The sequence below is a fragment of the Clarias gariepinus genome, chromosome 3, assembly GCF_024256425.1.
Source record: "Clarias gariepinus isolate MV-2021 ecotype Netherlands chromosome 3, CGAR_prim_01v2, whole genome shotgun sequence".
NCBI classification, from domain to species: Eukaryota; Metazoa; Chordata; class Actinopteri; order Siluriformes; family Clariidae; genus Clarias; species Clarias gariepinus.
In genome coordinates, this window is record NC_071102.1 from 12747220 (window position 1) to 12764481 (window position 17262).

The 17262-nt window shown below is 35.6% G+C and overlaps 1 protein-coding gene across 3 annotated transcripts in view; it reads left to right on the plus strand.

The window, feature by feature from the left end:
• Nucleotides 1-4429: 4429 nt before the first annotated feature.
• apba2b (amyloid beta (A4) precursor protein-binding, family A, member 2b) overlaps nucleotides 4430-17262 on the plus strand; it is a 124535-nt gene continuing 111702 nt past the window's right edge. For 2 of the 3 annotated variants that reach the window (XM_053492151.1, XM_053492156.1), the window contains exon 1: nucleotides 4430-4569. The gene's annotated coding sequence lies outside the window, so the exon portion shown is untranslated. The remainder of the gene's footprint in view (nucleotides 4570-17262) is intronic. The other variant, XM_053492153.1, reaches the window with a different exon arrangement.

Sequence of the window (17262 nt, forward strand, 5' to 3'; positions counted from 1 at the left end):
TGCCGGTTTAACTGTTAACCTTCCATTTATTCATCAGTTTTCTGAATCGGGCAGCCAGCATGGCCTCGAAGGTCAACCCCACCTACACTCACCTCATCTATCAGTTCAAATCACCCTTTCAACACTTGCACGGCTGGAGTGCACACCTGTTCCCACACACTAATATTGCACTAATACTTTATTTGTCCCACTCTACCGTGATGTATTTACATATAGCATACATTTGCATGAAATATATTCGCTCACTGTATTGTGTTCCTTTTTAATATCATTTCTGTCATTTTCATGTTATGCCACAGATTTTCAAGTAGATTTACTTCAGGTGGATTTTCCCCCAAGCCATTCCTTTGCAGTTTTTTTTTTTTTTTTTAGCTTTGCCAAATTGTCTTGTTAAAACACACAGTATATTTTCACCTTACTTATGTATGCGTGTGTCTAGTTGACTGGAACAGAGCATGATGCTACAAGTGTAGTCTTTCTGGTCACTCTCCTGTAGAGGCTGGAAAGAGCTGATGAGATTGTTGACGTCTGCACATGTTCTTTTATTTTCAGTCAGTAAGCTCTTTCATTTTGCTTTTGTAATAGTGAATTCCATAACCTTCTCCATCTCTTTGTTCGCCTAACAATTTTACTTTGAAGATTTACAAGCTGTTCTTCAGTCTTCTTGACAGCAGGACTGATCTGATTTGTCATTTTTGCTGTGAGACTTCCCACATTCTGACATATTTATTGTGTACATATGTAGTTCGACAGATATGGGTTTAAAATGAGCAGAGCTGTATTTTATGTAACATAAGGAAGGCAGTACTGTATGTCCATAAATGATGATCCCGGATGAGGTGGCTCTGTTGTGAGTGCACCGCTTAATTTTAGAAAATCAACGGCTAACTCGTCACAAACTTGTAGAAGAGGCGTATCTGTCTGTGGGAGCTGTACACACAATCATTCACCAACACCACTTACACATTACAGGAACTCAGCTGGGAGTTATCAGCATATCCCCTGTACGCTCCAAGTCATTTTCATGTTTGGGCCATTAAAGGAGTTCCTGGGAGGCCAGCGTTTCTATACAATCAAAAGTCGTGGTTTGACTTAAAACCCCAAATAACATGTATTTATCCTCATTGAGATAAAAAAAAATCTTCTTCACAAGAGTCTTATTTTCAAAACAGGCAAACAGCACAAATGACAAGCAATACAAATTAAACCATAACACAATCTTTTGAATTACTTAAATATCAGGAAAAGGGTTAGGAAATCAAAACCCTATGGAAACACAAGAAGTTTTGTCGTGTCTAAACAAATTCTTTTTGAACTTTCTTTTATTTATGTAATCAATTCAAAATAAGTAACAAATAAACAAATACCTTACATTTGATGCTGAAATCAGGGGCCAAAGGAAACCTAGTCACAGTAGATGAATCCTTTCTGCAGGCACAGTAGGTTATAAATCACCTCAAAATCATTACTGTAATTTACCATTAATCATTACCCTGATTTATGTTACTCTCCAGACTGTTTGCCATTCTCGGTGCAACAGCATGCCTCTGGTATACCATACACTTGCAAATCTTTTCACACAAAATCCCAAGCTGAAAAATAATTCATAGGTCCCACACTCCAGTGAATACTTTAGCTTTCTTAAAAAAATATATATTTTTAAATAAAATTAAATATATGAAAAATCGTTCAACAATCCTTCATTTATCTATACTGCACTGTAAAAAACTACCTATAGAATCTACCCAAAAAATGTGAGGTAACAATTTGCATTTAATTTGTTTGGGTACATTTCACCCCATATTTTTCGTAAAAAGTACCAAAATAAATTAGCTATAACATGAAAATTAAAATTAGGTAAAGCCTACCCATTGCATCACATGATGAATTACTTACTAAAATTAAGTAACATTATGTTTATGCAATGAGTAGGCTTTACCTATTTTAAATTAGCATGTTATAGCTAATTTATTTTGGTACTTTTTACGAAAAATATGGGGTGAAATGTACCCAAACAAATTAAATGCAAATTGTTACCTCACACTTTTTGGGTAGATTCTATAGGTAGTTTATGACTAACTAGCCATAATTTAATCAGAAAAGTTTAACTTCATTTAAAAAGTTCACCCGACACAGTAGATTATGATTATATATATTTTGTTTTTATTAAACAATCAAATAACAAAGAAACAAGGTACAAAACTATCTTTTATAAAAATACCAGAATAAGAGAATAACACTGAATAACCGTACTTGTGTAACTGTCCCCAACATAAAGCAAGGAAACACTCTATTCCATTCAGTGTGAAGTTTAGCTGAGTTTACCTAAACAGTCAAAGGCAGACAAATGCACCTCATGCAGACAAATGAGTCCAATTCATACAGACAGGAAAATCCAAATCCTACAGACAGACATATGCACACTTTTATAAACATTTCAAATTGTCATTGAAAATAGGATTATAACAATTCTTTATTTTTAACACATATATGGCATTGACCTAATCATAGCTCATAAAAGCACATCTTAAAGTCAGTTATATCCATGTTACAAAAGGAAAATGTTGTGTGACTGTCCTAATTTTAAGTAGTTTGTATCAAACCTTTTCATTTTAATGAAGAAATGGATTAAAGACATAATTTAGAAAACAAGTGTTCTAGATTTCAACACTATGTTAAACTCAATATCAACAACAGCACTGTTAGCATCATATACTGGACAATTGTATTTTTAATTTATGCACGCTTGCTGAAGTAAAAATTTATCTACAATTAAGTTAATATGTCTATCATTTTTCCAACACAAAAATAACATTTATTTGAGTGACAAACATTCTTAAACACATCTTTAAGATCAGGCAAGTGCATATTTTAAATGCTGTTGCTAAAGCTTAACTCCAAACTTCTTGTTTTACCAGCAAAAAACACAAATACTTATATTTAAACGTTAGCTTTCTGTAATTAAAGTTATTTCTATCTTTTTCGTTAACTTTATCTGTTAGCCTAGACTTTGGATAAGGCAGCCAGTAGCTAGCTACTGTATAAGAGTTGGCAATCTTACTAGCTAATGTTTCAGTAACTTAAAACGGATTGTGCTTTATTACTTTACAGGCATAAAATACGAGACAGTATTATATTACCGGTAAAACGTTTGAAATCATGTTTTTTTTCTCCGTACTTATACCTAACTAATGCGGGGAAAAATACTTTTTCTCCTGTACATTAACATTAGCTAAGCTAGCTTGTTATGACAAATGTTTGCCTAAAGAAAGCTACAAATGTGAACTTCTCATCGAACATGACCACAAACCTTATGAGAGATAAGAATAAATGTTACCCTTTGCTTTCATGATATGATAAATAGACAGCATATTACAAAGATATCTTACCTTCAGCCCAGAAGCCTGACAAATGAACATGTGCCTCAAATAGCTCATGCTTACAACAGATCCAATGTTTTGGGGTATATATTACAATGTTTTTTTAGGTTGCAGTTATTACTATAAATAATTAGGTAGTGTGGGTGAATTTTACTCATTATTATATAATTAAACTTGATGACAAAAATAATAGGTAAATGGTAGACTATTTGCAAGGGTAGTATTTACCACCCACCAAAATCATTTTTTACAGTGTGGTTATACTGTCTACGGATGATGGGCGTGGAGCCTTTCCTACTGTAGGAGACTTAGGGCACCAATTTATTGCAAGACCTGCACACACACACACACACACACATGCCAATTAATCTAATCTTATACAGGGTCACAGGGTCCTATCTCAGGAGACTTAGGGCACGAGGCAAGTTATATCCTGAATGGGGTGCCAATCCATACACACACTGGGCAATTTGTGAACACCAGATAGCCTAACTCGCATGTCTTTGGACTGTGGGAGGTAACTGGAGTACATGGAGGAAACCCACCAAGCATAGGGAGAACATGCAAACTCCATGCACACAAAACAGAGGCGGGAATTGAACCTGGACACTGGAGGCGCGAGGCCAGAATGCTAACCACTACGTCAACAATCATCATTCATATACAGTAAATGTTTGAAATCTTGTCAAATATCTGAACATTGTGGTGTATAATTTAATAAAACCTAGGTTGTCAACATTAAATAGAACATTCTAAATTAGAATATGTATAAACACAATAAATGATCATAGCTAATGATGATTATTGAAAAGATATTTAACATTTATTAAAATGCTTTGCAAACATTAAGTAAGACTGATATATGAACATATTGTAGATAACGATAAACAATATTTTTCTGTCATTAATTTTAGCGGTGTGTTATTTCTGACCAATCAGAACGGCGCACATTTGTAGTGGGCGTGGTTTTCTTCTTCTTCCTTTTTTTTTTTTTTTTTGAGAAACCGGGTGCGGAATATAGAATAACGGTCGCGGCGCGCGCAGGTTTATTTAGCTGCAGCTGCACGCGCTGGTTGTGCTCCTATAAAAGCAGCTCGGGGCGCAGCGTCTCAGAGCGGCAGCGCGTCTCCTCCTTAACACCAGCTCCGGGTTTTATGTCAACATCACGGCAATAACCACGGATATAGAGGTAACGCGTATTCTTCTGTACGGAACCGACGGTTTTACCCTAACGTCTGTATGTGTGCGTGTGTGTGAGAGATGGATATCTGCAGCGTCTTTAGGCGGTCTGTGTGTTTGTACATTAGCCGTAGCCTGAGCGGTGTGAGCTTAAAACCCATCACTGCTCTCTCTGTTCAGCTCATTCACACTCCCAGGCTGTGTTTAGTTCAATATCCATCCAAATATAGCAAGAAAAATTACTAGACATTGTAAACTAAGCAAGTTTATTGTTTGTCATGATTATATATATATATATATAGTTCACTATGGCTTTAAACTTGCTCTTTAAATGATTGTTGAATTTTCATGCTATTTTCTAACAAAATCAAATATATACTGAATCAAATATATACTTTAAGGCGGTTTAATCATTAATATTATTTATGAATAAATACAACTTTATTATTTCCTTATCGTTTATCTGTTTGGTTTAAGGCTTTAACAAATTGTTAGTTGTTCTATAATGTAAAACATACTGTGCATTAATATTACATTTACTAATGTAATATTAATCACAAGTATAGAATAAGCAGGACTATACTGATTATTAAGCATCTAATATAATAGTAATAGTTATAGTTTGGTTTGCATTCCAATCCTTGAGCGATTATAAGAATCTAATTAAAGTGTTATAAAGACATGCGTGGCAGATACAATAAAGACTGATACAGCTTTCTCAGACTTGTGCGACCCGTGTTTCCTTAACCGATGCAGGACTGGGAAGGTGATCCATGTGGGAACCACACCTTCCCTTCTGCCCATCCACTTAGCATCATCCACAGAGTTGTTTAAATACTGCATAGTAAATAACCTATGCAGATTTATTTTAGAGATATAGATCTATGTGTATGAGTAAGAGAAAGAGAGATCATTTAGAGAAACGGAAAGATAGAACAAACGGTAAGAATGAGGAAAATATACTCGTTCTATGTGTGTGTGTGTGTGTGTGCCATGTTCTGTTATCCCACTGGGTGGATGTGTCTCCAGGATGGTAACCTGCTGTTAACTTGGCCAAGCTGCACCACACACACATACACACACACACAAACACATAAACTCCTCCCCCCAGAGCCCTCGTTATGTCTCTCTGTGCGGCTCCGATGATAAAGAACACACCCCGAGCCGCCTGAGCGCATCAAGACGTTATTCATGCACCAGCAGAAGCAGGAGAATTTTAAATTGGGCTCTTGTGGGAGAGAGATAGAGAGAGAGAGAGAGAGCGGAAGAGAGAGGGGGAAGAGGAGAGACAGGAAAGGAAAAGAGAGGATAGAGAGAGAAAAGAGAGAGGGGAGGGAGGAGAGAAAGGCAAGAGGAAGGATTGAGACGAGGAGAGAGGGATGGAGGAAGGAGAAGAGAGGGGAGACAGAGAGAGTGAGAGATAAAAGGGGAAGAGAGAATTACATTCTTTCCAAAAACATTTAATTGAATTTTTCAGGAAAGAGTGAAGTGGTATTTTGGTCATTGTCTGAAGACAGGGGGAAAAAATCTAATTTGGTAATAACAAATAAATGCATAATTTTTCTATTTAAAACAGAGCCTTTCATAGTAAGAATGTAAAAGAAATGGGTTCGGTGAGTATTATCTTAGAGCTCAGCATTGTTTTCTCAAGATCAACTTCACAGCTTTAAACCTGTTAGTTACATGTAATACCTGGAAACCTTCAGAACCTGTGTGTGCTTAGAGATGTACAGTATCTAGGTCAGTCAAGTGACACTAACAGAGAACAATTCTAAGTATTATTTTTTTGTAGGATGTCTAATATTATATAAATCCCTTAAATAAATCCCTGCAAATCTTGTATGCATCTATAATGTGACAACACATTTGCAGTAGGGTGTTAATGATCAGTCATTAATAGATTAATTGGCACTAGGAATACAGCTGATAATGTTTGTTTTGCATAACATTTCTCAGTTCACATCACTTTTAATTTACACATCACAAGAGGGCGCATTTGCAGTTCAGTGTACAATATAGGACAAGGTATTTTTAGTGGCCTTTGTTTTTGAAAGGAAACCAGAGCAGAAAACTGCTGTTTTTATGTCGAGGTTTTTTGTTGTTCATTTTATTTCATTGTTATTTGTTTGTTTAACTATTTGAGCTCCATTTATTTGTCTTACATACAGTAACTACTTTGTTGGAATTGTTCTGCTAGAGCTGTTTAAAAAGCTGGAAAAAATTTAATAATGTTGTGATTAATAATAATAATAATAATAATAATAATAAAAATCATAATAATGATAATAATAAATGTTGCAACCATGCCATATGAATTATAGGAAAACAATCAACAATGGCATGGTGTGATGTGGCCTGACTTGAATGGAATTACTTTTATCATCGAGAAGGTTTTTCCTTTAAATGGTCTTTTGTTCCTATTATAACTGAAAATGTAGTAACTTTATAGTTCTGCTTATAAGTTTATATACCCTGACAAAAATTTTGAGGTTAACCTTCAGGGTTTAGGTTCAATTCCTGCCTCTGTGTGCATGGAGTTTGTGTGTTCTCCCTGTGCTTGGTGGGTTTCTTCTGTACTTTTCCTCCCACAGTCCATTGTCATGCAGATTCGGCTAATTGGCGTTCCCAGATTGCCCATAGTGTATAATTGAGTGTCTGAGTGTGTTTGTAGGTCTTTGTGCCCTAGAATGGATTGGCACTCTGTCCAGGGTGTACCCTGTCTCATGGGATAGGCTTCCGGCCCATCATGACCCTGAATAAAGCAGGATAGACGATAAGTGAGTGAGAACTGAGTGAATTTTATAGGACTGAGTTTGAAAAAGGTGGCAGAACAATTCAGAGAAAAATTTAATAAGAGGGGACCAAGTGACATAATTATGCTGTCCATTGTTATGAAATTTCGCTATTCTGGTAGTGTACTGTATCAACATTACATGAGCAGATCATCTCCTTTTGCAGGAGTCTGCAGCAACCTTTGTTCCAGGATATGTTTGAGAGTCTGTGTGAACGATATAAACGACTGTATACAGCAAGCCGTACACACTTTGAATACTTAAATTTGGCATACTGTGTGTTCTTAGCTTACTTGGCATGCAGGTATGTGAAGGGGCAGGGCTGCTGAATCTGGCACGGCTGGAAAGGGATAATTATTATTAGACCCTTAGCACGGGGTCCGGAGTTTGGGAGCGAGGAGAATGTGCAGTAGATACTAAATGCGAGAGCGGCATGTGAGCATGGCAATGTCATGAGCCTTTGGGACTTCAAAGATTAGTGGACTGAACATCGCCATTTGATCACGCACAAGAGACAGCGGCTAAAGGACTGCACGAGCTGTCACGGCACTTTCACTTTAACGTAGAGCCAGCCATCGGAATCCAGCTACTAAGGAGAAGAAGGCTGCTGCATTCGACATTAAGGCTGTTGCGGTTACAGTGTTGCCTGTATCGTGTTCAACTTCCATCCCTTTCCACACCCAAGAAGGGTTGCATTGAGGAGCCTGCAGAATCCGCTGCCCACGCGGGTCCATTCTGACACTCTTCAGCCACCATCACTGGCCAGCCGACTGTGCACATGCCAGCTGGGCACTTACTCTGGACACACACATGCACATCCTCACTTATTTCCTTCTCTTCTTTCCTTCCTTCCTTCTTAAAATCCCTTCCTTTCCCTGCTTTTCATGTAAGACCTCGCCTCTGTGGTGCGCTCAGAGTCAAAGATCTTACTAGATATATTTTATTTTATTTTATTTTTTTAATTCACTTTTTTCTGTTGTAGGCCCCAGAACATCAGAGATCTACCTTCATTCACGGTAGAGTAGGTGCACTTCTCAACGCCTTGTTGATTTCTCTCCAGACATGGTGTTTAGAGTTGGGGCCAAAAAAAAGTTTCATTTTTCTCCTCACTTCAAATGACTTTGTGCCAAAAGTTTTAGGGCTTGTTTAGGTGTTGTTTGGCATAATGTAAGCTGGCTGTTTTGTGGCATTGGCACAGTAAGAGCTTTTTTCTGGCAACTTGATCATGCAGCCCATGCTTGTTTAAGTACCTACTTGTGCTTCTAGAAATAGCTACATCATGTTTTTTTGCAGAGGCGCCTGGGTTTCAGCTGAAATTAGTTGTGTGTTTTTTTTTTATATACTTTGAACAATTTTCCTGGAAATCGTCTACCTGACTGTGGCTTGGTGTCAACAGGACCACTAATTTTACACTTTTTTAAAATCAGTATTTGAAATCTAAAGATGGGCAATGTAAAATCTTTGGATATCTTTTAATATACTTTTCCTAATTGATAAAAATACCTTTTCTTTAAGATGCTTTGACAGGTCTTTTGCCCTCTCCATGGCTCAGTATTCAGGTAAATCAATACAGCCCTTAATACTTAATGTCTTAGCCTTAATAGCCATTTAAACATGTGTCTGTCAGCTTGTGTGTGTATATTATTAGGCAAAATTTTTCAGTGGGTTTTAAACCCAGATCAGGACCAGTTGAGTGAGTTTAATTATAATTTAGATTTAAAAAACGGCTCACATAATTGTGATAATAACTGGCTTTACCTCACCACTATCCTTAAACTGAAAAAAAGATTGCTGAATTATTGGTCATAAAAAAAATAATATATTTTTCTTTTTTACAATTTTCTGCCATGGCATGTCAGTACATGCAGAGTTGTATACACACACCAGTCTCTTTTTATCTTGTTTTGATGTTAATAAGACAAAAGAAAAAATATCTAGATAAGAAACTGACTTTTATGTAAAAAACTAATAAACAAACAAACAATTGAAAAAAAGTATATTGTCTGTTTTAAATCTCCTAAACTGGACATTCCTCCCTTTAAATAAAGGTTATATAATAGTAATTATTATTTTTTGTTAAATAACAATCTGTAATAACAATGATTAATTATAGACATCACTGTAAAAAATCTTATGTGCTATCTACTATAAAAAATATGGTAACATTATTGAACATATTATTTTTAAGCAGTTTTTAGGGCTTGATTTTTTTTTAGAAGAATTTACTTGAATAAATCATGTAAAAAAATCCTAAATTATTTAGCCAGACGCATTTTTATTCTTAAGTAGTATTTCGGCTTGATTTTTTCCCTAGCAGAATCTAAGTTTAAGCAGATAAAACAAGATTTACTCATATGTATTAAGGAAAATTACTTAATAATATAAACATTTTATAATAAAATTAATACATAATGGATTTTGGTGTTAAACATGCCTTTATTCCATGTTTCACTGGTATCATTGAAATAAACTGTTTAGCATTATATGCTAACATCTTTTTTTATGGAAATAGTCACATTCTGTACTAAAACCTGAGAGAACTTGTACAGTAAACCATTTCTAGGTTCATATCTTTGTAACATTGTAAAACACTAACTCCCCAAAACTTGTTTCAGTAAACTGTGAAGACACTACAACAAACTCAAGTATGCTAATGGCAGACAGGATCTTTTCAGAAATGTTCACAATATTTAATTCATTTCATTTATATTGCTGTCACTAGTGCAAGGAAGGAGCTTATTTAAGAAATAAAATTAAATGTAAAAATTAGTAAGAGGCTTAACTTACCTCTTAACATTTTACACTGTTCCTCTGCTCCTTCAAAATGCCATCTGATCACTGCTGTTGTTGAGATTCAAATGAAGGTGACGCAATCAAACCTGGATAATTGGACAATTATAAAATAACACATATGGAATTAGGTAATTACATAAAAACAACAAAAACAACAGTTCTTATTTTAAGACACAGAGGTCAGCCTTTCTGTAATAGTTCTTGCAAGAACAGTATTTCCAAGTGCATTTGCAAAATCCGTCAAGCACCATAATGAAACTGACTCTTATAAAGGCCATCCCAGGAGGGCGAGACCAAAACCTACCTCTGCCGCAGACAAGAAGTTAATTTAGAGTTATCAGCCTGAAAAATGACCAATTAACAGCAACTCAGATTAGAGGCGTTGTGAAGTCTTTACAGAGCATAAGTAGCAGACACATCTCACTGTTCAAAGTAGATCAATGCATTTTTTGGACGCCTTCAGCATTCCTTTACAATGTAGAAAAAAATAAAAATCAGGAACGATCATGGAGTTAAAAAGCGACCCCAAACTTTGGAACGGTAGTGTACGGAGCCTTTTTTCCTCAAAATTTTGGCCTAAATGGTTTCTCAAATTAAGCCTAAAAATTGCACACATTTCCTTAAAAAAAAGGTAAAATTTATTTCCTAATCTTATTATTGAAATGTTCTAATTATATTATAAGAAACACAGAAAACCATTTTTTAAATGAAATATGCACATTATTTTTAATGATTACATCAAATTTTTTCAATGAAAATTACAAGCCTCATGATTCCATTTTTACAGTGTACTGTACGTATGGTGTGTCTGCAATGTAAATGATGCTACTATAGAAACGATAATGTATTAGAAATGAGCACTCATACTGTAAATCTGTCATTTAAGTTACAGCCGGCGCTGCTGATAGCTAAAATTAAACAAAAGCTTCTGAGCAGTCATATTCACGAAGTCAACAGCACTGTGGTGTGCGCATATTTGTACTGTCGTCATTTCTGGTATGGCTGTGATTAGGGTTGTGCCGATAGACGATACTATTGTCTATCGACGATAGTCTCGTCTATCGACGATAGTCAGCTATATGGACGATACAGATGTCGCCATTAAAAACCCACGTTTCAAGAAAAGGAATCCCGTGACTTGCCACGGCTGCGCACGGCAAGCTGTGAAAATGCCCTTCATTACCTGTATGGGGCAGTCGTGTTTCAGTCTGAAGTATTGTGTGTCTACTGAAGCCGAAAATGTGTTCTCTCTCCTAGTCACCCATTGACAGCAAGCGACAGAGCTCATAAACATGTCGAGCTCAAACTGTAAATACTGATAAGTATTAATTCTTCATTTTCTTCTCTCCTTCAATGATGATACTTCTTCGACGGCGCTTTCTTCATTCAGTATAATTATTATTAGTAGTACTGCTCCGAATTTATTATTGTGATTTTTCCTTATTATTATTGTAACGCACCCGCGCGTGTGTGCAAAAAAACTATAATGAGGTATGATATGTTAGCCTAAAACAATTGTTTTATTGTGTTTATGCGCCTTTAAATATACACTAAACAATAAACACTGCCTTGTGCAAAGTGAAAGTGAGTTGCGCGTGCAACTTTTTGATCAAAAGGCTGATAAACGCGTGCGCAGATATGAGCAGATTTATCGATAAAACAACAGACATGAAATGAAAAAAAAAAACCACAAAAATATGTACTACTCTCTGAATACAACGCGACAGCACGCAGAATCCCTGGGCTTTGACTACTATCGTGTATCGGCGATCTTACAGGCTGACGATAGGACGATATGACAATGGGCATATCGCGCAACCCTAGCTGTGATTAGCTGTGGTCCACAGCCGTGCAAATGATCAGATTAACTAACACTCTTATGCATGTGGTTTTGCTTTAATATAGATGATAGCTGAATTGAAATATTTTCATGGAACAATTATGATGTACAAATATCTAAAAAACAGTGAAATTATATATTATATATTAATATAATTTTTCTGATGTACAGCAACAGAAAAAAAAAGAAAAACATAACCAAACATTCACCTACACTTCCCAACCCCCCGGCTTAGACTGATCCAAGTGTATCAAACAGATCATTAATACATTCCACTGCATGATCTAGTTCAAACATTTGATCTGGGAATACCTGTAAATTCACCAAATAGGAGATAACCGGTAGTCATTTGTAAAAGGATGTCTCACTAGAACCTCGCAGTTTATCAATAATCTCTAAGCTTAAGAAAAAGCGATAAGGTAGCAGTTAATTGAGCGTTAAATAACAAACTTTAAGCCTTAAGTTTGCATCCAATAATTATTTGTAATATCATACAGTATCTGCATGTGCATGGCGACTTGAAGTGAACTGGCATCATTCAGTGTGTGTTCCAAACCCATGTCCTAGGGATTGGCTATGGATCCACTGTTCAGGATAAATTAAAGATGAGTTAACGAATAAATAATGTCTAATGATTTACAGTGAAATGGCTTTTAAGAAGTGTTAAGGGGGTGTTTTAGAAATAGGATAGAAGGGAAGTTGCTCTGCAGATGTGTGTTGCTGTAGCCCAGAGCGACTGTTCTGTACAGTGGTGTAATGCATGTGTTCATTTTGCAGCACACAGTGCAGCGCAGCTGGTTGTCCTCAGAGAGAGAGAGAAAGAGAGAGAGAGAGAGAGAGAGAGAGAGTGTGTGTGTGTGCAGTGAATTAGATCCATGGTATTGAGGTCAGTTTTTTTTCCAGGTTCTATTGCTTGTTAAAAAGCAGCCCTTTAACTCTTTATAATCTAATATTAAAGTGCAGTATATTAAATCATACACTATTATTTATTAACCCTTAATAAACAAAAGAACCCAAACAACTGGCCCTCGTTCTTACCTTTTAATATATTCTCTTTTTTATTTCTAACAACTCATACATTATACTTAATACATCCAAAATCACACCTGCATAGTGCACTGTTTATGAAGTTTTATGAGCCTGTCTTAAACTAAAGTGTATAATTTGCCCATGATTTCCAACAGCGCTGGTGCTAAAGATGCCAAACAATCATAATACACTTTGCAGATAGGGAACAAAGGACAGTGTGCCATTTTACAAACATGGTTGAAGGATGTCTGTGAAGTCTTAATGTGTCTGAAATTATTTTGTAATTGTCTTTCAAATAGAAGGCATTGAGAATTAAGTTGAAGATCTTAAAATTAAAAGTACATGGACTAACAGTGTTCCTTCACAGGTCTGAAATATACTTGCGGTGGTAAACTGCGGAGCGGGACGGCATTACCTGTAGCACAGAAGTGGTCTCCTACATACAACGAACAATAAATACGTATGACCTTTTGCATAATATTTATATGTATTTGATATTTATATTAATTTCACATTTTACAGATCCAACCTACAAAGCTTCCCCTCCACCCACCCTATGTGAAGAGTAAGACAAAGCACACTAAACACTCTTTTGTGTATAATGATGGAACTGTTTGTCAGAGCGCGTAGTTCTTTAAAACTAGAGCATTTTAGCCATTTTTTGCATTGGTATGTTATAATAAACATATATGGAGTCAGGATTGTGCAATATAGAGTTAACCTCAGACATATCCTTTTTTTCAGCACAACCTAGGCAATATGATGAACTGAATTTTACTTCATTTTAACCAGCTATACACACACATGATCGAGCGAAAAAAAAAAAAAGAAATAGCACAGGTCCATAAGATCATTAGTAATAATAATAATAATATGCACAGTTTGTGAGTTCTGCATTTTTGCGACGTCATTCCCATTTTCTGGTATCAGTAGAATTTAAACATTTTTTAAAAAAAAGTAATAATAACTTTATGACATAAACCCAAATGTACAATGTGATGTCTGAAGCCTCCCTCTTCGAACCACACAACGTCAGGATTTTTTATTTATTGTGTTTATTATTATTATTATATTTTATAATCAGTCATTGACCAGTGCTGTGCTGCTCCTGCAAGGATTTATGCTGCTTGAGTTTTATTTATCTTCCTGGGTTTTATAAAGAAGAGTTGTTCATCGTGCGATTAACGAGAAACGAGAAATGATTAATTAGTAGCGGACATTACTTTCGCGCTGTCCGACTGTCCGCTACTCGATAATCGATCGTGAAAGGCATCGTTCTCTGACAGATTTTTAGAAAGGATCAGCAAATGTACTTGGCAGCTGTCAATATACCGTACCTGGGTGGCCTGCCCACGTATATACTCCATACTGGGAAACACTCATAATTTCTTAATAGTTTCTTAATGAATGCTCGAATTAAGACATTTCACATCAAAATCAACAACACATCCACATCATACATCACATCACATCACATCCAGAGGTGATGTGCCTAAAGCATGTGAGGCATAAAGAATTAACTTCTGTGCTTTTTTGCACTGATTTAGTAAATATAACTTGTAAAAATATAGTACAGTTTATTATAAGCATACATTTCCACTGAGTCTGATTCCATAATGTATGTTTTCATGGCAAATGTTAACTCTTGGACTCTCACTTGCCATTTACAAGTGTCAAACAGTTTGCATTGTAACTCCAGGGTATTGTGCTGCTGTAGGGCTACAGGCTAAATTACAGCTTATCTGCAGGTTATGTAATGGGCCTACAATCCAATCAGATTTACTCTACAGGCAGTAAAATGTGCCACCACTTTCAAAGGCATTTCTGATATTCGTATCATGATATAGAGTAGCGCTGCATAATTAATTAAAATCCAAATCGCATTATGGATCTGTACAGTTATGTAATTGCATAACTGTTTATATTAAATAACTATTTAATTGCAGAGAGTTTATTATAGGTAATAGATCCATAATCTGGAATTTATGTAGATGTCAGTAATTTATGTGTTTTTATGATTTGTGTACAGAATTTTAATGTTTAATCAGTTGTAGTCCCATCACCTAGATTCGTAAAAAGAAAATTCAAGTCCTCTCTGTTTTTTTAGCCTGATTAAAATCTAGCTATAACAGCACAACAAATAAATCTTATTATTTCTCACTTTATATCTAAATGCTTACCTTTTTATTTTGTATTTCAATTTATTACTGGTTGTTGAACCAGGTCTAACATTTAACAAATAAGCATCACATTTGAAATGAACATAATAATAATTAAAATAAACAAATTAACAGACAAACAAAAACATTATGAAAGACTTTCAGGGAACTAACCTATTTGCTTAACAGAGATTACAGTTCCATAGGTATGTAGATACAGTGCTACATTAGAATTCGCCTAAAATTTGCCTCTTTTTACGAACTCCTCCTCAAAATACGAACCAGAAACTGCCATTTCAAGCTGAGTCTATCAGCTGAACAAAGGCATGGGTGCGTCACACTTATAAATTTTGCTCAGTCCGTGGTCGCAGGGTGCACACATGATAAAAGAATGTTGTGCAAAGTGGAGTGACATCCAAGCGTTTGCCAAGAAGTATCATGCGAACAAAACTGTGGTGTACACCTTATAATAACGTGGTATCTTTTTGTGCAGTGCAGTTGCGCAGGTGTGAAAAAACAAATCTCTCCGGATATATTTTTAGTGAAAACGGCTGCCACGTACAGACCAGAGGCCAAGTAACAAAAAAGAAAGAAAACTACTTAAGGAGAATTACACAATGTTATTATGGAAGGGAACTCTCGTCTTTAAAACTAACCACCTCTTCATACGTCTTCCTCTTCACTATTCCTTCACATCAGCAGAGTTTTGCTAAGAAAACAATACATGGGAACAATACATGAAGTGGTCGCTCTGTCTCCTGTACAGTTTTTTTTAATATTAAGTGTTGTGTTATTTTTTTATATAATTACGGCTTTTTATACTTTGTTTTATATTTTGTGATATAAACAAAATAAATCGAAAGTTAAATACAGTTCATACTGATGAAGAACTGATTAGTTCTATTTACATGTATACCTATGAAAAAAAATGAATCTGTATATGACCAAATCAGGCTACGAACAGAACTTAGGAATGAATTATGTACCTGAACTGAGGTTCCACTTCACTTTGAGATATGATGTTATTATGTTATCGAATTTGGAACATTTTATGATATATTAATTTCACTGCCATAAGCTGTAGGTTTAATTCCAACTGCAGAACGGTTGTTATTATTCATTTTCTAATACCCACTGTACATATCTACTGTTTTTTTATTTATAATATCAGATATTATGATTTCTAATATAACACTTTTATACTTTCTCACATTTAGGAGGTTAAATGTGGAGAGAAGGTGTAGTTTGCAAATTTAGAGTGCAGTGAAAAGACGAGTCTTTGGGAAAGGAAAGGCATTAGAAGCCGTTAGCTGATGAATGTCATTGTTTAATCAGGGCCTTAAGAGCTGGCACTTTGTTACCCTCACTGCCAGGATTCTCTGATTCTGCTCCAACCTACAGTAGCTCGCTTAGAATTTCAATCAGTGTTAAGGCTGAATCTTTTTAGCTGGGCAGTATTTCAGGATTCTTTGGCATTGCTTTTAAACCTACTAGTGTTTGTGTGTATGTGTTTCCTTGTGCCATGTTATGTTGATTGCTTAATATTTTTAGCTGGCTCTAACAAGGCTCTGGAGGCTTTTCTGTCCTTGTGCATGTTGTAAAATTGTCTCTGCTGACATTATATTTTTACAAGATAATATGCTTTTTTATTTTAATTAATTGATGATATTGTAATAAGTACAGTATGCCCCAAAATATACAGTATTTGTACAATGAATAGACAAAGAATAATACCTTATAACTTGTTCTCATCTGTGAGTTTATTTTTTCCTGAAAGAAACTAACAAACAATACTAGCCTGTTGATTTACCATGGTATTCGCAGTGTAAGTGTTTGAAGTGTGTGTAAAATTGGGGGAATGGAACGGGTATGGAAAGAAATTGTTCTGCCAACTTTTTTAAACTCAGTCTACGTTCACGACCACTTCCGTATAAGCGGAATATAATACTTTTCCTCTATCGAGAGACCCGTTTCCAACAGCAATTTTTTTTTTCACTCCTGGGAACAAGTATGTCTGGAGCTATTTTGCACATGACAAATGCACACGTGCGTCAAAGATGCACGGGTTTCAGTACTGTATATTTTGGCGC